The sequence below is a fragment of the Diabrotica virgifera genome, chromosome 8 (genome assembly GCF_917563875.1).
Source record: "Diabrotica virgifera virgifera chromosome 8, PGI_DIABVI_V3a".
NCBI lineage: Eukaryota > Metazoa > Arthropoda > Insecta > Coleoptera > Chrysomelidae > Diabrotica > Diabrotica virgifera.
This window is the reverse complement of record NC_065450.1, coordinates 135,433,486-135,453,942: the sequence shown is the minus strand read 5'-3', so window position 1 is coordinate 135,453,942 and position 20,457 is coordinate 135,433,486. Positions and strand designations below refer to the sequence as shown.

Sequence of the window (20,457 nt, the reverse complement as noted above, 5' to 3'; positions counted from 1 at the left end):
AAGTAATAAACTCATAAACCGTATAAAAAACTTCAATATGGCGTTCGCTGAATATGTCTATCCTTATTGGTTACTTAGAAAATTGCCAAATAAATAATAAATTTTGAGTTTTTTTAAATATTCATAACTTATGTAAAAATTAACTTAGAACCTTCTTATTACATGGAATGCTGAGACTTATGGTGCTTAAATTACACCCTAAATTCCAAAGCAATTGGTCAAATAGTTTAAAAGTTACTTAATTTGTTTATCCAAAATTAATTTTTTTTGCAACACTGTAAGTCAGAAAATGATGAAGTTACAGTAATATTTTGGATAGTTTATGAAAGAAGAAAATTTACAGTATTAATTTAATTTAAAAAAAATGACAAAAAATAATTATAGATATTGCAAAATAATTTTGCAAAAACATGTGAATTAAAAAAATGGGGGGGCTAACTTTGTCCCTAAATGTCCTAGAACAGTTGTTTTTCTTTTTAAATGTCTATAAAAATTCAGTCTTTCTAAATATGAAAAACTAATTTTTCTACGGGTAACGGTTAAAAAGTTATTCTAATTGTTTATAAGTAAGCAAAAAATGGACATGTTTTTGCAAAATAATTTTACACTGTTTAAAATTATTTTTTGTCATTTATTTTTAATTAAGGTAATAGTATAAATGTTCTTCTTTCATAAACTGTCCGAAGTATTATTGTAACCTCATAATTTTCTGACTTACAGTGTTGCAAAAAAAATGAATTTGGGAAAAATAAATTAAATAACTTTTAAACTATTTGACCAATTGCTTTGAAATTTAAAATATAATTTAAGTACAAGAAGTCTCGGCATTCCGCGTAATAAGAAGATTCTAAGTTAATTTTTACCTAAGTTACGAATATTTATAAAAACTCAATATTTATGATTTATTTTGCAATTTTCTAAGCAACCAATAAGGTTGGACATATTCAGCGAATGCCATATTGAAGTTTTTTATACGATTTATGAGTTTCTTACTCTCAAATTTGTTTAAAGTGCTTAACTTTTTGGTAATAGACGAAAAAAGCGATAATTTACCGTTTTTCGATCTTCATTTGTTTATAACTATGTATATCATCAAAATCGGCTGCAGGAAACATATAGGTTAATAATATAGATGTCCATACTACTCAAAAAATTTGGTTTCGGCCTGGAGGGGGATGTGTCACGAGAAAAACCTTATTTCTCTGGACTATTGATACCATAAGCCAGCAGAAAATGTTAAAAGCATTGACAGAATGCCGAATAGACCATCGCTACATTAACATGATCAAATATATCTACCAAACGGCAACGGCTAGCGTAAGACTGTCTGAACAACAAACAAATACGTTCTGTATACAGCGAGGAGTACGGCAGGGAGACACCATCTCACCAAAGCTGTTCACAACCCTTTTAGAACACACATTTAAGAAGGCAGATCTAAACGAATATGGTATCAATATAAATGGAGAGAAGCTCAGTCATTTGAGATTCGCAGATGACATTGTCCTTATAGCCGATCGTATGGATGATGCAATAATAATGTTGAACAAATTATATTACGCTTCCTTAGAGGTCGGACTAAAGATTAATATCAACAAGACGCAAATAATGACTAATCTGGTGCTAAATCGTAATATTGTTGTTGATGGAATGGATATTGAGCAGACTGCATCTTATAAGTACTTAGGACATGAAATTCGGTTGGGACGAGATAACCAGACGTGCGAACTCCCACGTCGCATAGGATTAGCCTGGGCAGCGTTTGGTAAACTTAACTATGTATTTAAATCGGACTTGCCCATATGCCTCAAAAGGAAAATCTTTGACCAATGTGTGTTGCCTGTACTCACTTATGGAGCCGAAACATTAACACTAACAAAAAAGGTAGTGAACAAGATTCGCGTAACTCAGAGGGCTATGGAGCGCCAGATGTTGGGTGTCTCCCTGAGAGACCGAATCCCAAACGAAGAAATACGCCGTAGAACAAAAACAATAGACGCTGTCCAAAAAATCGCGTCGCTTAAGTGGAATTGGGCAGGACACGTCGCCAGATTGCCAGACAACCGATGGACAAAACGTATTGTCGAGTGGAGGCCGCGAGAAGAAGCACTACGGAGCAGAGGACGCCCACTAACCAGATGGGCCGATAATTTGAAACATGTTGTCGGTAACTGGATGCAAGCCGCACAAAATAGAGATGAATGGAAAGAGCTGAGGGAGACCTATGTCCAGCAGTGGACGCGTACGGGTTGATGATGATGATGATGATGAACGATAATTTCCATCTCCACTTGTTTCATCTCGTTTTGTTTCGCAATGTATTATGTTTTCCATCCTTTGCGCTATTCTGCCGGTTATTAGCACGCTCATCACTGTATATTGAAAAAGGTCTATCACAGTTATTATTTTTTCATTTGTTTCGATGGACCAGGTTTCGAGACAAGATAAGAATCGGTAACCGAGGTGAATTTTTGTGGTATAATGGGAGTTAGTGTTGGCGTCATTGTCGGTAATTCATCTTCCAATTAATTTTCTTCAATTAATGTTGATATGTCCACACGATGTTGCTGCAGCTTTCACGACCACAATGGAAGCACACTGCTAAATATTTAAGGCCTGCTTTTCGGCAACCGCAGGCACTTCCAGTTTTCATTGCACTTGCAAAAGATGAATTGAATAAGCTCCTGGGCTACAGGAGGCTTGGAAGTTTGGATTGGTATCCAAAATTGTCTATGCTTTTTCCAGCCCCAATCTTCTGGATCACAATATTTACCAAGCTATGACTGAATCTGGAGATGCACTTGGAGTCTGTGGAAATGGACTGTATCTTGTGTTGTAATGAGCAGATATTAAATGCATTTTTTGTTAATGTTTTAGTGAATCGTTTGTATCTCAGGGTTTCCAGATAATCATCTTTATTTCCGCCATTGAAAGAGACGAGAAAACGTTCGCCAACAACACTGAGTAAAGATGGCTCGACTTTTTCACTGACAAATAATTTTCCCCAGAGGTTTCTTACAAATAAACCAACCACTCATTATGCACGCTTAAAAAAATTTAAAATTTTTATCACAAAATTATGAATTTTACCCACAAGACTTTCAATAATATTATTATCGATAAAGCTCAAAATACTTTTCATACGACTGCACGTGGCAAAATATGTAGCTCAACTGTAAGAATAAGTAGATTGGAACCGACTTCTGTGCCACCTAGGATAAATTATAATATTAACAGTAATAGCAGGCAGATGTTCAGTCCTGTCCGGAAGAAGAATGACGTAAGTGCAAATTTTGTCAATACCTGTTTAGGTATTGCGTAATTAACTTCTAACAATGTCCAGATGATACAAAATCTGCAGAACCATAACTGTGTGCTCAGCCACTACAGGGTAGTTGCGTCGTTATTGAAATACGCGCTATGTTAGACCTTGTTTCAGATGCATAATGACACAACTGTAGATAGGTTTGAAAATGGGGGGATTAAATTAAGATAAAGAAATTCGAACTAATGTGGACGAAAATATAAGCCACCGTTGTAAGAATAAGCGCCGTACTAAATATTTAAAAATAGTTTTTTCGTACAGACAAATTTTAAGATTTAACACTGACGCAACTGCAGAGAATGTTGAAAATGGGGGGATTAAATTAACATAATGAAATTCGAAGAAATAGGGATATAAACTAAAGATATCATTCCATGAATAAAAGCCATACCGATGCTCCTGGACGATTACACTTCATTTAATCACTATTTTAATATTTAAAAATTTTAAGATGAATAATGACGCAACTGTAGATATGGTTGAAAATGGGGGGATTAAATTAAGATAAAGAAATTCGAACCAATAGCGATGAAGCAGTTGCGTCATGCTTCTTCCGGACTGGCGATTTGTCCTCAAACAACTACTTGGGCCTACTACATGCTTAGGGTTCTATGTTTTGTAGTGAGAAGAAAGGTCAAAAGATAGATATTTTCCTAACAAGTGCGGAAAGTCATACTTTTCCGCACGCGATTGCGGTTTGCCGAACGACGTGAAGCGGAGTTCGGCAAGAAGTCAAGTGCGGAAAAAAGACTTTCCGCAAGAGTTTTTCTTCTTCTTCTTCTTCTTCTTTTTGTATAGACATGGCTGTGTCTGTTTTTTCGATGTGCCTCTAGTAAGTTTTCGTTCCATCGTTTTCGTGGTGTTCCCACTGATCGTCTTCCTATTGGGGAACCGTCTCTCACTGTCCTGACTACCCTATTTGTTGTCATTCGGCTTATGTGGTCATTCCATTATATTCTTCTGTTTCTTACCCAGTTAATAATGTTATCCACCTTGCATCTCCGCCGTATATCTGTACTTCTAGCTCTGTCCCATAGAGTCTTACCATCGATTTTTCGAAGGGTTTTCATTTCCACTGTTTCGAGCAATCTTTTTGTCCTCTCTATTTTTATTTTTCCATATTGTGTCATTCAGGCAACCTGCGGCTCTATTTGCTCTATTCACTTTCCGCAAGAGTTAGGAACAATATTTTTTCTACGAGCGTTTAAAAAATTACCAAATCTTAATCAATTAATTGAATTAAAAAATAACGACATTAAGTTATAAAAATCCCGAATTCAAGTCAATACGGTGCCTAAATACCTGTTATGCAGTAATTAATGGTGTACATATATCAAAACAGGTTTTAATATTTTAACGTCATATCAACGATGTCAAACAAATCAATTACTGTCAAAAAGAACGTCACACACTTTAAAATTTCCACGGATCTTTACTTACGAATTTTAAAATAATTTAGTGATTTAGACGGCATCAAGTGACAAAGAACTACACCCATGTATTCTCGACGTTGTCAATAATGTTGATATGTTACAGAAAAAAATCAGCAAACAGATATAAGAATGAATACAACATTTTTATGAGATAGTGTAAAGAAAAAAGTGTAAATAGCTTAAAAGAAGAAGTGTTTTAGCTTATTTTATTGGTAATCCAAATACTTTGTGGCCACGCTATTCCATGCTCAAGGCCGTATTACTTAAATATTTAAAAAAATGTCAATATAGGAGATTTTTTTAAATTAACAGCATATTTAAAGAAAAAAAAACGTAGAATTCACGCCAAAAAAGCAAAGATTATCGCCAAAGAAGAAATTTCAAAATTTTTATCTGAAGCTCCTGATGACATATTTATATTTAATGATTAAATTAACTGCAATATTTGGACTAGCTGGCGCATGCCGTAGAGAAGAACTCATGAAAATAACGATAGATGATATTGTGTATAAGGGGGATCCTTTACTGGTGAGGATACCAGACTCCAAAAATCATACCAGCAGAAGGGCCATCGTAAACGATGGCAAATATGTAGCTGTCTATAGAAAGTATGCAAATTTGCGAAAACTTGGAAAGCAATTGGGCATTAAAAGCACAATATATATGTAAATTCAGTGAGGAAAAGTAATGCGGAAAAGTAAAACTTTCCAAACTAAAACGCGTGCAGAAAGGTAGACTTTTTTAAACGCTCGTAGAAAAATAGTTTAATAATAGCAAAGGAATATTAAGATCATAATAAATTGTATGAATAAAAAAATATACAGTGAAGACGTTTTTGAGTTGGAATAAATTGATTATCTCGAGAATGAGCGAATTTGGAGAAAAATCCTGAGACAGATCGATTTTTGTTTTTTAAATTATGACTTTTTGGCATATATATATATATATATACATATATATATATATATATATATATATATATATATATGTAAAATAGATAATTGCATTTCAGTTAGATTCGAACCCCACCGGTGCCCCGACTAGTTTCGACTCATGTCAAGTCGTCATCAGGAGACACTAGGTAGGTGTTCGAAGCTAACTGATTTGCCGCTATTACTTCGTGAATTTATAAACTAAATCCACCAGAGTATACTTAGTACGACCTCTATATGTGAAAAGAGAAAATAATTATTCTCTTGGTAGCCCGGCGAATAGCAAAATCAAGCTTTATAACAATAAAGCTATGAAAGGCGATGTAACGGAATCCTTTTTCCGACAATACATCATGCAAACACCGTTTGGGCTAACCAATTCGTCTCTTACTGGAGAATACAGTAAAATGAAAAATAGGTAATTGCATTTCAGTTAGATTCGAACCCCACCGGTGCCCCGACTAGTTTCGACTCATGTCAAGTCGTCATCAGGAGACACTAGGTAGGTGTTCGAAGCTAACTGATTTGCCGCTATTACTTCGTGAATTTATAAACTAAATCCACCAGAGTATACTTAGTACGACCTCTATATGTGAAAAGAGAAAATAATTATTCTCTTGGTAGCCCGGCGAATAGCAAAATCAAGCTTTATAACAATAAAGCTATGAAAGGCGATGTAACGGAATCCTTTTTCCGACAATACATCATGCAAACACCGTTTGGGCTAACCAATTCGTCTCTTACTGGAGAATACAGTAAAATGAAAAATAGATAATTGCATTTCAGTTAGATTCGAACCCCACCGGTGCCCCGACTAGTTTCGACTCATGTCAAGTCGTCATCAGGAGACACTAGGTAGGTGTTCGAAGCTAACTGATTTGCCGCTATTACTTCGTGAATTTATAAACTAAATCCACCAGAGTATACTTAGTACGACCTCTACATGTGAAAAGAGAAAATAATTATTCTCTTGGTAGCCCGGCGAATAGCAAAATCAAGCTTTATAACAATAAAGCTATGAAAGGCGATGTAACGGAATCCTTTTTCCGACAATACATCATGCAAACACCGTTTGGGCTAACCAATTCGTCTCTTACTGGAGAATACAGTAAAATGAAAAATAGATAATTGCATTTCAGTTAGATTCGAACCCTACCGGTGCCCCGACTAGTTTCGACTCATGTCAAGTCGTCATCAGGAGACACTAGGTAGGTGTTCGAAGCTAACTGATTTGCCGCTATTACTTCGTGAATTTATAAACTAAATCCACATAAGTATTGTCGGAAAAAGGATTCCGTTACATCGCCTTTCATAGCTTTATTGTTATAAAGCTTGATTTTGCTATTCGCCGGGCTACCAAGAGAATAATTATTTTCTCTTTTCACATATAGAGGTCGTACTAAGTATACTCTGGTGGATTTAGTTTATAAATTAACGAAGTAATAGCGGCAAATCAGTTAGCTTCGAACACCTACCTAGTGTCTCCTGATGACGACTTGACATGAGTCGAAACTAGTCGGGGCACCGGTGGGGTTCGAATCTAACTGAAATGCAATTATCTATTTTTCATTTTACTGTATTCTCCAGTAAGAGACGAATTGGTTAGCCCAAACGGTGTTTGCATGATGTATTGTCGGAAAAAGGATTCCGTTACATCGCCTTTCATAGCTTTATTGTTATAAAGCTTGATTTTGCTATTCGCCGGGCTACCAAGAGAATAATTATTTTCTCTTTTCACATATAGAGGTCGTACCAAGTATACTCTGGTGGATTTAGTTTATAAATTCACGAAGTAATAGCGGCAAATCAGTTAGCTTCGAACACCTACCTAGTGTCTCCTGATGACGACTTGACATGAGTCGAAACTAGTCGGGGCACCGGTGGGGTTCGAATCTAACTGAAATGCAATTATCTATTTTTCATTTTACTGTATTCTCCAGTAAGAGACGAATTGGTTAGCCCAAACGGTGTTTGCATGAGGTATTGTCGGAAAAAGGATTCCGTTACATCGCCTTTCATAGCTTTATTGTTATAAAGCTTGATTTTGCTATTCGCCGGGCTACCAAGAGAATAATTATTTTCTCTTTTCACATATAGAGGTCGTACTAAGTATACTCTGGTGGATTTAGTTTATAAATTCACGAAGTAATAGCGGCAAATCAGTTAGCTTCGAACACCTACCTAGTGTCTCCTGATGACGACTTGACATGAGTCGAAACTAGTCGGGGCACCGGTGGGGTTCGAATCTAACTGAAATGCAATTATCTATTTTTCATTTTACTGTATTCTCCAGTAAGAGACGAATTGGTTAGCCCAAACGGTGTTTGCATGATGTATTGTCGGAAAAAGGATTCCGTTACATCGCCTTTCATAGCTTTATTGTTATAAAGCTTGATTTTGCTATTCGCCGGGCTACCAAGAGAATAATTATTTTCTCTTTTCATATATATATATGACCTCGTGTGGGATGCGGGCCGCTTAGTAGAATACACCCACAGGATCTCCTACTAGTCGTAAGAGGCGATTACAGGAGCAGCTGACCGCTGTCCCTCCCTAACATTCCATCTCAACCTTACCCATTATCTCTATCCTCAAACCTATCTCATCCACACCCCGAGTGACGGATGAGTCCTATTGACCGTGTTTGGAGTGGAAGGGGTCCACTTTGCGTGGGGGGTGTGTATGGCATATTGTCGCACACCCTACACACAAACTGCGTAACCTGCGCCTCTCCCCATTCAAACACTCCTAATTTCCCGCTACCAACCCGCACTGGCCAGCGTGGTAGTGAAATGGCTAATTTTCCCCCGTAAATGACATGACACAAACTAGAAAAAGGCCCTTAGTCCCCGGCGGCCCAACGGTCCCTGGTGACGGTAGCCACCAGATCGGGCCAAGGGCAGAGGGTGCAAAGAATCACCGGGATAGACACGGCTACCATGGACAACGAACATTGCATATTGCCACTTATAACGTAAGAACGCTTGCAACTGAAGATAAGCTCATTGAATTACAGGAAGAACTTAACTGCATAAAATGGGATATACTGGGACTTTCCGAAATACGAAGAAAAGGAGAAAACCAATTAGTTTTAAAATCAGGGCATCTGTTACATTCCATTGGAGAAGACGATAAGGCAGTTGGCGGCGTAGGTTTTCTCGTCCACAAGAAACACCTAGATAAAATTATAAAAATAGATAGTGTAAGCTCAAGAGTTGTGTACCTCATACTAAAATTGAACAAGAGATGCTCTATTAAAATTATCCAAGTATATGCACCCACGACGAGTCATAGCGATGAAGAAATAGAAAACTTTTATGAAGATATAAATAGAGCTATGGAAAAAGATAAAACCCACCACCTAATCTTAATGGGCGATTTTAACGCTAAACTTGGATATAAAGAAGATAACGCAGAAGTGGCTATGGGCTCATTTGGATATGGTGAGCGAAATGATAGAGGAGGTATGCTACTAAATTTTTTGTTGCATCATCGGCTATACGTGATGAACACATTTTTCAAAAATAACCAACAACGTAAGTGGACGTGGGCTAGTCCAGATGGCATAACAAAAAACGAAATTGATTTCATCATCACAAACAGAAAAAATATTATCCAAGATGTTACAGTAATCAATAAAATCACTGTTGGGAGTGACCATCGGTTGGTTAGAGCAAAAATATTGATCAACCTTAGACAAGAGAGGACAGCAATGATAACAGAGAGGCCTTCTAATAAATGGGAATCGATAGAAGATAGTGTAGCTTATCAGAATCTCATAACTTCAGAACTGAAAGAAGTAGAACATCTAAATGAAAATGCATTAGATATAGAGGTGACAAACATGCGAATAAACAGTGCGATTCGAAACGCTCATAGCAAATATAAGGAAAAAAGAAAAAACAAGATAGATAAACTTACTCAAGCTACTAAAGACCTTATAAACAAAAGAAGAGAATTGAAAAACAAATACACAGAAAATTTTGCAGCACTTAGACAGTTAAACAAAGATATCACAAAATCCATTCGAAAAGATGTCAGAAATTACAACACTGAACACATAACTCACGCCATTGATAAAAATAAGAGTTTAAAGGTACTGCGCCGACAAATGACTGAAGGATCGAAAAATATTTGTAAACTTGTAAATAAAAAAGGAGAAATAACAACAAATAAGGAAGATATTTTAAAAATTGCTCAAGATTTTTACTCAGAATTGTATAAGCGAGAAGAACTTCCAGATCCTGATCAAAGTCAAATACCAAAAGTTCAAAATGTAGGCTCAGAAGACATCCCAGACATCACAACAGAGGAAATAAAATCAGCTCTCTCGGAGATGAAAAACAATAAATCACCTGGAGAAGATGGGATAGTCATTGAACACATCAAAGAAGGAGGAGAAACGTTAATAAATGTGTTGAAAAAGATGTTCAATGTTTGTTTGACAAGAGGCGTAACCCCCTCTCAGTGGCATAATGCAATAATAACCATAATGCATAAAAAAGGTGACATTTCAGATCTGAAGAACTACAGACCTATTAGTTTGCTCTCCCATACATACAAACTATTCATGAAGATAATAACAAAACGGCTTGTGAACAAACTGGATAGTTACCAACCTTGTGAACAGGCTGGGTTCCGCTCCAGATACGGAACAAACGATCATCTACAAATTATAAAAACGCTAATAGAAAAGTGCACAGAGTATAACAAGCCTATCTTTCTTATATTCGTGGATTATGAAAAGGCGTTCGATACTATAGATCATCATAAAATGCTTCGAGCATTGGCGGACTGCCGCATTGACTACCGATATATCGCCTTGATTAAAAGTATCTACGAAACTGGTACAGCTTGTGTTCGACTTCATGAAGATACCAAGAAATTTAGAATAGAACGTGGAATTAGACAGGGTGATACTATCTCCCCGAAATTGTTTACAGCTGTTCTTGAATATATGTTCAAGCAAATGGAAGGAGAGGATAATATGGGAATCAATATAAACGGGGAGGATCTGAACCACCTAAGATTTGCCGATGACATCGTTTTAATATCTGATAGAGTTGATAAAGCTACAAAAAAGAGCTGCACACGCTCTATAAAGTGTCAAAAACAATTGGTCTTAAAATTAACACCTCAAAGACAAAATTTATGACCAACCTTGTAGTCAGCGATAAAATTCAGATTGGGAGTCATAGCATCGACCAAGTAATAGCTTACAAATATCTAGGACATGAGATTCGCTTAGGCCGAGATAACCAGACAACTGAAATACAAAGAAGGATAGGTCTTACATGGGCTGCCTTCGGTAGATTAAATAACATTTTCAAGTCTAATATTCCAGTTTGTTTAAAAAGAAAGGTCTTTGACCAGTGTGTTTTGCCGGTTCTTACATATGGTGCAGAAACACTAACTCTGACAAAAAGAACAATAAATAAAATAAGAGTTACACAACGCGCTATGGAAAGATCAATGTTAGGTATTACCATCAGAGATAAAGTACCAAACCTAGAAATAAGAAGAAGAACAGGAGTCACGGAGGCAGTTGAAAGAATAGCCATGGCTAAATGGGCTTGGGCAGGACATGTTGCCAGACTGACGGATGATAGATGGACCAAAAAGATTCTGGAATGGCGACCAAGGCAGGAGGCATATCGAAGCAGAGGACGACCACCGACTAGATGGACGGATGATATCAAGCGCATCACCACAAATTGGATGCAAGAAGCTCAAGATAGAAATAGGTGGAAATTTTTACGGGAGGCCTACGTTCAGCAGTGGACAAATATAGGCTAGTTGATGATGATGATATATATATATATATATATATATATATATATATACAGAGTGGGCCAAATAAAAGGAGCCACCCCGATATTTGGCAGTATTTATTAGATTTTAAGAAAATAAAAAAACAGGTCAATTTTTGATCTAAGGGGGACACATTTTTACGGTACAAACATCTGTCATTTGTCAACTCCCTCCCTGCCACTTCCCCCACCCCTTATTTTTAAATAGGGAATAGGGGTCGTGTGCTAGCTCATTTGAAAGGTTATTCAATTCTCTATTCAGTAATATCAACATTGACATAAAAATTTATACAGGGTGTCCAAAAAAAATTATTTCAAATTAAATTAATTGACACAAAAAGAAGAATGTATGTAATTTATTTAACTCAGAATACATTCTACTGCTGATAAAAAACAGAAAAAAATGTTTATTTGATAAATAAACACTGTTTGTTGCTTTAATTCAATATTCAACCTACCAAGAGGCAGATGAGTGGAAGCTTGAACATTAAAATTAAGCAAAAAGCAGTGTCTATTGATCAAAAAACATTTTTTTCTGTTTTCTGTCAGCAGTAGAATGTGTTCTGAGTTAAATAAATTACATACATTCTTCTTTTTGTGTCAATTAATTTAATTCAAAATAATTTTTCTTGGACACCCTGTATACATTTTAAAGTCGATGTTGATATTACTGAATAGAAAATTGAATAACCTTTCAAATGAGCTAGCACACGACCCCTATTCCCTATTTAAAAATAAGGGGTGGGGGAAGTGGAAGGGAGGGAGTTGACAAATGACAGATGTTTGTATCGTAAAAATGTGTCCCCTTTAGATCAAAAATTGACCTGTTTTTTTGTTTTCTTAAAATCTAATAAATACTGCCAAATATCGGGGTGGCTCCTTTTATTTGGCCCACTCGGTATATATCACTAGTGATGTTATCCATGTGGGCGTTATGACGTAATCGATTATTTTTTAGATGAAAGTAGTGGTTGTGTGATATAGCTCGTTTAAAAGGTTACTTAATTATCTATCCAGTAATATAAACAATAACACAATTATTTATACAAGGTGCACAAAACACATTTTTTGAATTAAATTAATTTACACAAAAAGAAGAATGTAAGTAATTTATTTAATCCAAAATACGTTTTACTTCTGTCAGGAAAACAGGTAATAATATTTATTTCACAAATAAACATTGCTTTTCACTTAAATTCAATGTTCAAACTGCTAAGAGACAGGTGGGTGGCAGTTTTAACATTGAATTTAAGCGAAAAACAATGTTTATTTGTTAAATAAACATTTCTTTCTGTTTTCTGACAGCACTCAAATGTATTTTGAAATAAATCGATTACATACATTTTTCTTTTTTCTCAATTAATTTAATTTAAAAAAATAATTTTTGGACACCCTGTATAAACAATTATATTAACGTTTATATTACTGAATAGAGAATTAATAAACCTATTAAATGAGCTATCACACGACCCCTACTCTCATTTAAAAAAATCATCAATTACGTAATGACGACCAGATGGATGACGTCACTAATATGGTATATATGCCAAAAAGTCATAATTTATAAACAAAAATCGACCTGTCTCAGGATTTCTCTCCAAATTCGCTTCTTTCCAAGATAATGAATTTATTCCAACTCAAACTTCCTCACTGTATAGATAGAAAAGTAAGCCTAACGTTTTGTTTTTGTTGTACTCCTATGAGCATTCGAGAATCTGGTCAAATTTGGAGCGCTGAAGTGAAAATTGTTCGTTAAAAAATCCTCCTGAAAAAAATGAACTGAAAAAAGTTATAACCTCCAAAAGGAAACTCGTTACAAAATTTTCACCTATTTTTGTTTATAACTTTTTTGTTGGTCACTTGACGATAAAAAATAAAAAACGAAATTGTAGAAAATTTAATTTGCTACATTTTATGTTTATTCAAATTTTCTTTGGGTTACTAGTTTACGAGATACAGCGCGAAAACCTTTTACACCCCTTTTTCCAAAGACGGCAGCCGAGGGACAAGGGTGGCAATTCCACAAACTTAAACTTAAGCTTACACTAACCCCCCCCCCTAAAGTTAAAAAAAATAAAATTGCGTTCTCTAAAAAATGCAACCCTAAATGGAACGTTTCAATAAACTATTATGTATTTTGTAATTTAAATAAAATTAGTAGGTCTGGATCCCGCGTATGAAAAAAAAGTTGATTAATAGCAAGCTGAAAACTTGTTAATAGTTTAAGTGTGTCTAGTCGGATAAACTTTGATATATGGGAACACCGGAACAGGGGCAGTTTTAATTGTGGAACAGGTTAAAAATTTGGAACCGTCAGACCACGAAAACGACACATTTATTTTGTCCGACAGAACAGACTTAAACTCTCCAAACAGAGATTAAACTCTCATGCAAAAATCAGACTGCTATTTGTCACCTGTCATAATTCCTGTCATTTCACATATTCTACATGTTCCACTCATTAAAACGCCCATTTGGTGATAAATAGCAGTCTGATTTTTGCATGAGAGTTTAATTTCTGTTCGGAGAGTTTAAGTCTGTTCTGTCGGACAAAATAAATGTGCCGTTTTCGTGGTCTGACCGTTCCAAATTTTTAACCTGTTCCACAATTAAAACTTCCCCTGTTCCAGTGTTCCCATATAACAAAGTTTGTCCGACTAGACACACTTAAACTATTAACAAGTTTTCAGCTTGCTATTAATCAACTTTTTTTTCATACGCGGGATCCAGACCTATAGGTGTATGCTTTCGATATAATTTAAATCCACTAATACCATCATTAAAATAACGTTACAAATGCAACACACGCTAGTTTTTCTGCAATTATGTAAAACATTTTTCTGTGTTCCGGTCAGGGTTTGCATGAAACTGATATATTTTTAACCGTTACCTATATTTGTTCAAAAAATAATTTTAAATGCGAAAATAAAATAGTTTGAATAATTTACTTTGTGCCGAAACCTGTTTTATACAAGTGTGTTAGTATTTTTTTATATTTTTTTTGTTTATAGTTGGAACTAGCGAAATTCTTTATCAGCTTAGAATTAATAAATGTTCGGTTAAATTATTAATTAAGTTCTATTAACTTTTTTATTTTAAGATTAAGTTAATGAAGTTTAATAAAAATTCAAAAAGGCAACAAAATAATACATTAACTGAATGTGTCGAATTATTTATAATATGTGATATACCAGATTTTTTGTTGTGTTGCCTGGCGCGGCAATACACAAACTGGATGGTTTGCCTATACATCAACAAACTACATACAATTTACCATGAAGGAATTAATTCTCATAACTGTTTTTAAGTCATTCATACATACTTGCATAACATTAACGCCCAGTAATCTATGTATAGGTCATAGATCAAAATTAAAAAATGCAAATATATAAAATAATTTCATGAAAATTTACATATCTGGGCTAATTAACAAAATTCATGGAAAAGTTATTTACCAGCAATTTTATTGCTGGAATCGAATTATAAGATCCTATATATTAATAATATAGGTATGCAAAGTCCGCAGATAGTGTGCTACTTTTTTAAAAAACAAAATGGCGCCGAAAAATCGTATTTTTTTCAATTATTGCTCTATAACTCCAAAGATTTTAACATTACAACAAAAACACCCAAATAAAAATTCACCGCAATTAAATTCTGCATAGGGATATGTTTTTCCCGATTTGCTCCGACGAAAATTTTCCTCGGAAAATGCGGGTTTTTCCAACAAAAACTCTAATTTTCAAATAAAGTTTTAGGTAAGTAATTATCAATAAATAATTAAAATAACTTAGAGACATCAAAGCTTTCTCGGTATAGATTGTAATTCCAGAAGCCGGTCAAAATTAAACAAATATTTTAGCAACAATTCAATTGTTAATTAACAATTTACGATCGCAATAATAACCAAAATAATCATGATACATTGATCAAACTTATAAAGATTATAAAGATGAGTTGCTTATTTAATATTTTATCGACAAAATATAAATTTTTCATTTTTTTGCATAAATATTAAATTTTGAAAAAAAAATAGTTATAATACGCTGGTCTAATTAGTAAAGTATAATACAATACAGTATAATACAAAGAAAGATTATTTACCAGCAATATCATTGCTGGAATCGAATATTATGATCCTATACAGGGTGCGCCAAACCTCTGGTCTTCTTTGATTACGGCTAAACTATGAGATATACAAAAACATGTTTATAACAAAACTAATGTGTATCAAAGAGGTCTATAATTTAAAATTATTTTCAATTATACAGGGTGAGTCAGAACGACGGTATGAACCAAAGTTGTATTTTTTTAAATGGAACACCCTGTATATTAAATCATTTTTGAATATATTATTTAAAAATATGAAAAATCTGTATAAGGTCTTATAGGCCTAAAGTTAATAATTTTCAAAATATTTACATTTTTATTGAGAAAAATGGTAATATTTATAGGGTTGTGGATTATGTTTCCAAGGAAATAAAAATTTAGGTGATGGGTCAAAGTTTTTAAAATACAGTGTTATTTTTAAATAATTTAATATTTTTTACTTTTAGCCATAAAATATACAGTGTGATCACTATTTGCAAATACAAAATTTTCTCATTTTTTTTAAATGGGACACCCTGTATATTAGTTTTGCGTTTGGTAGTAAATATTACAGCCTTTCTTTTGGTATCAGGTTGTATGTACCTAGCATGTTTCGTTTTGTAGATATTTTAAAAAAACTATAGATTTTACGTTTTTGCGGATTTTTTATTTAAAAATTTTTTTGCAAAAAAAATAATTATAATCTGGCTTTAGAAACATACACTAAAATATAAAATATGAAAATAAAAACGTAATTAAAGATTAAAATAAATCGTATGCTAGTACAATTCAATTGAATTTAATAACTTTAAATTATTTTACAAAAAATATTTTACCTTATTAATGAATACATAAATTAGTTACTAAATTAAATAAACAACCAAATTTTAAATCAATCGTAGTAATTCTTCTACCGCAGCAACTTTCCTGTACCAAATTAATTGTTAGTTATATTGTATTTACGAGTAAGATCAGTTAATAACTTTTTAATTTACCTACATCTTGAGAACGTATAAAGTATGCTTTGAAACAAATCAACGTTATGGAAGTATATTAAGAAGTAAATAGTATATCTATGTACCTACTCGTATCACAAAAGCTGGTAATAATTTCTAATGGTTTCGCCCAAAACAAATGTCATATCCAAAAATTTTTCGGTTAAAATATTAAAATTTAAAATATAAAAAATTGTTACAAAAATTTCAACTACAAAAGTATTACCAGTTTTTGTGACACCAGTAAATACTATTTCTATTAATAAATAATTTGGATGATACATTTAACATTCATTTGTTTCAAAGCATACTTTATAATAATTTTTATATTCTTAAGATGTATGTAAGTAAATTTAAAAGGTAAATTAAAAGTTTAACTAAATAAAATTTAACTAGCAATTAATTTGGTACAGGAAAGTTGCTGTAGTAGAAAAATTACTACGGTTGATTTAAAATTTGGTTGTTTATTTAATTTAGTAACTAATTTATGCATTCATTAATATGGTAAAATATTTTTTGTAAAATAATTTAAAGTTATTAAATTCAATTGAGTTGTACTAGCATACGATTTATTTTAATCTTTAATTACGTTTTTATTTTCATATTTTATATTTTAGTGTATGTCTCTAAAACAAGATTATAATTATTTTTTTTGCAAAAAAAATTTTAAATAAAACATCCGCAAACACGTAAAATCTATAGTTTTTTTAAAATATCTACAAAACGAAACATGCTAGGTACATACAACCTTATACCAAAAGAAAGGTTGTAATATTTACTACAAAACGCAAAACTAATATACAGGGTGTCCCATTAAAAAAAAATGAGAAAATTTTGTATTTGCAAATAGTGATCACACTGTATATTTTATGGCTAAAAGTAAAAAATATTAAATTATTTAAAAATAACACTATATTTTAAAAACTTTGACCTATCACCTAAATTTTTATTTCCTTGGAAACATAATCCACAACCCTATAAATATTACCATTTTTCTCAATAAAAATGTAAATATTTCGAAAATTATTAACTTTAGGCCTATAAGACCTTATACAAATTTTTCATATTTTTAAATAATATATTCAAAAATGATTTAATATACAGGGTGTTCCATTTAAAGACATACAACTTTGGTTCATACCGTCGTTCTGACTCACCCTGTATAATTGAAAATAATTTTAAATTATAAACCTCTTTCATACACATTAGTTTTGTTATAAACATTTTTTTGTATATCTCATAGTTTAGCCGTAATCAAAGAAGACCAGAGGTTTGGCGCACCCTGTATATTAATAATATAGGTATGCACAGTCCGCAGATAGTGTGCTACTTTTTTTATCAACAAAATGGCGCCCCCAAATCGTGTTTTTTTCAATTATTGGTCTATAACTCCGAAGATTTTAACTTAACACCAAAAACACTTAAATAAAAATTCACCCCAATTTAATTCTACATATAGGCATGTTTTCCCCAATTTTTGCTCCGACGAAAATTTTCCTCGGAAAATGTGGGTTTTCCCAACAAAATCTCGAATTTTCAAATAAATTTTTTGGGCAAGTAATTATTTATCAATAATTAAATAACTTGGTGAAATAAAAGCTTTTTGGGTATAGATTATAACTGCAGAAGCCGGTGAAAATTAAAGAATATTTTAGCAACAATTCAAATGTTAATTAACAATTTACAGTCGCAATAAAAACCAAAATAATCATGAGACATTGATCAAACTTAGAAAGATTATAAAGATGTGATGCCTATTTAATATTTTGTCGACAAAATATAAATTTTTTATTTTTTTGCATAATCTTTAAATGTTTAAAAAAATAGTTAAAAACAAATTAACATTTCTCAGAAATTGTTTATTATATTCTAATTTTAAAAAATATTTAAAATGCGTATTTCAAAGGTCTTGACAATGAATGCTTCAAGAAATTTTTCCAACCATTTGCAAAAAAGTTATAAACAGTAAAGTAAATATACGATTGCTCCGTTGTTTATAATTTGTTTTAATTGTTTCAAAGCTTAAAAGTGAGTCTATGGTACAAACTAATTACTCACAAAGAATATCAAATATTAGTTCAATGGTTCTATTTTAATAAAAGATTAAAAATACTTTTTTTTTGTAATTTTTAGCGCGAAAGTAGGCTTGATACAGAGCCGGAGATGTTCACTCGAAGCTACTGACACGCTTTAAACTCACGCGAGTTGTGTATGTGGACGGGTATAATACATAGCACATAGTAATACATATGATACTTTATTAGTCTACTTTCGCGCGTGTAAATTACAAAAAAAATATTTATAATCTTTAATTAAAATATAACCATTAAACTAATAATCGATATTTTTTGTAAGTAATTAGCTTGTACTTTAAACTCACTTTTACGCTTTGAAAGAATTAAAAAAAATCATAAACAACGCACTAATCGTATGTTTATTTTGCTGTTTTATAACTTTTTTGCAAATGGTTGTAAAAATGTTTTAAAACATTCAATTTCAAGATATTTGAAGTACGCATTTTAACTATTTTTTAAAATTAGAATATTATAAAAACTTTGTGATAAACGTTAATTTGTTTATAACTATTTTTTTTAACATTTAAAGATTATGCAAAAAAATAAAAAATTTATATTTTGTCGACAAAATGTTAAATACGCATCTCATCTTTATAAGATTTCAAAGTTTGATCAGTGTATCATAATTATTTTGGTTATTATTGCGACCGTAAATTATTAATTAACAATTGAATTGTTGCTAAAATATTCGTTCAATTTTCACCATCTTCTGGAACTATAATCCAAACCAAGAAGGCTTTTAAGTCACCAAATTATTTAATTATTGGTAGATAATTACTTATCTAAAACTTTATTTGAAAATTAAAGATTTTGTTGGGAAAACCCGGATTTTCCGAGGAAAATTTTCGTCGGAGCAGATCAAAAAAAACATATCTCTATGCAGAACTTAATTGCGGTGAATTTTATTTGAGTGTTTTTGTTATAAATATAAAATCTTCGGAGTTATAGAGCAATAATTGAAAAAAACACGATTTTCGGGCGCCATTTTGTTTATAAAAAAAGTAGCACACTATCTGCGGACTTACATACCTATAGCATTAATATATATAATCATAAGCTTCGATTTCAGCAATAAAATTGCTGGTAAATAACTTTTCCCACAAACGGCCTATTCTCCGATAATTATCAGCCCAGACTAATATTAAAAACAATATTAGCTAAACTCAGACACAACTGGCTAGTGATTTTAGTGGGTAATTTTGCCAATTTGGTAAAATTGGCAAAAAAAAATAATTACTAAATACTTAATAATTACTCTAACTAGTTAGCAATTTTGCCAATTTTGCCAAAATTGTCAAAAAACAAAAAAATTACCTACTAAAATCATTAGCCAGTTGTCTCTGAGTTTCGCGAACCGACTATACTATGTCATTCATAGAGATTCTGACCAATTGAAACCTACAAGAATAAAAATTACAGCGGTTATTTTTAATGATTTTAACTTAAAATCGTATAGTAAGATTTGTCATCACGTGTTTAGTTCTGTCGAATCAGATTATTATTATTATACCGGGAATATTCTACCTAGATTATTATACTGGGAATATTTTTAGGAAGATTGTTTCTGTTTATTTACAGCGAGTTTCATAGTTTTGACAACTGTCACATTTAATAAAATGGACCATAATAAACTTTTAGTTCTGCATCTAATGTCAAATTGTCACTAGGACAACAAAAATTGGCAATTTTATGCGCTCGAGTGTACTTCGGTATGATTATTCATGAATAAAACTGTATGTATAAATAATTTTAACTAATATTTTCATCTGAATATTTGCTAAACTGTGCTGTTCACTTT

General features: G+C 32.6%; 1 protein-coding gene across 5 annotated transcripts in view; it reads right to left on the bottom strand.

Moving 5' to 3' along the window:
* The window catches only part of LOC126890384 (methyltransferase-like protein 22), an 844,950-nt gene that overhangs the window by 53,748 nt on the left and 770,745 nt on the right, over positions 1-20,457 (bottom strand). The window lies entirely within an intron of this gene.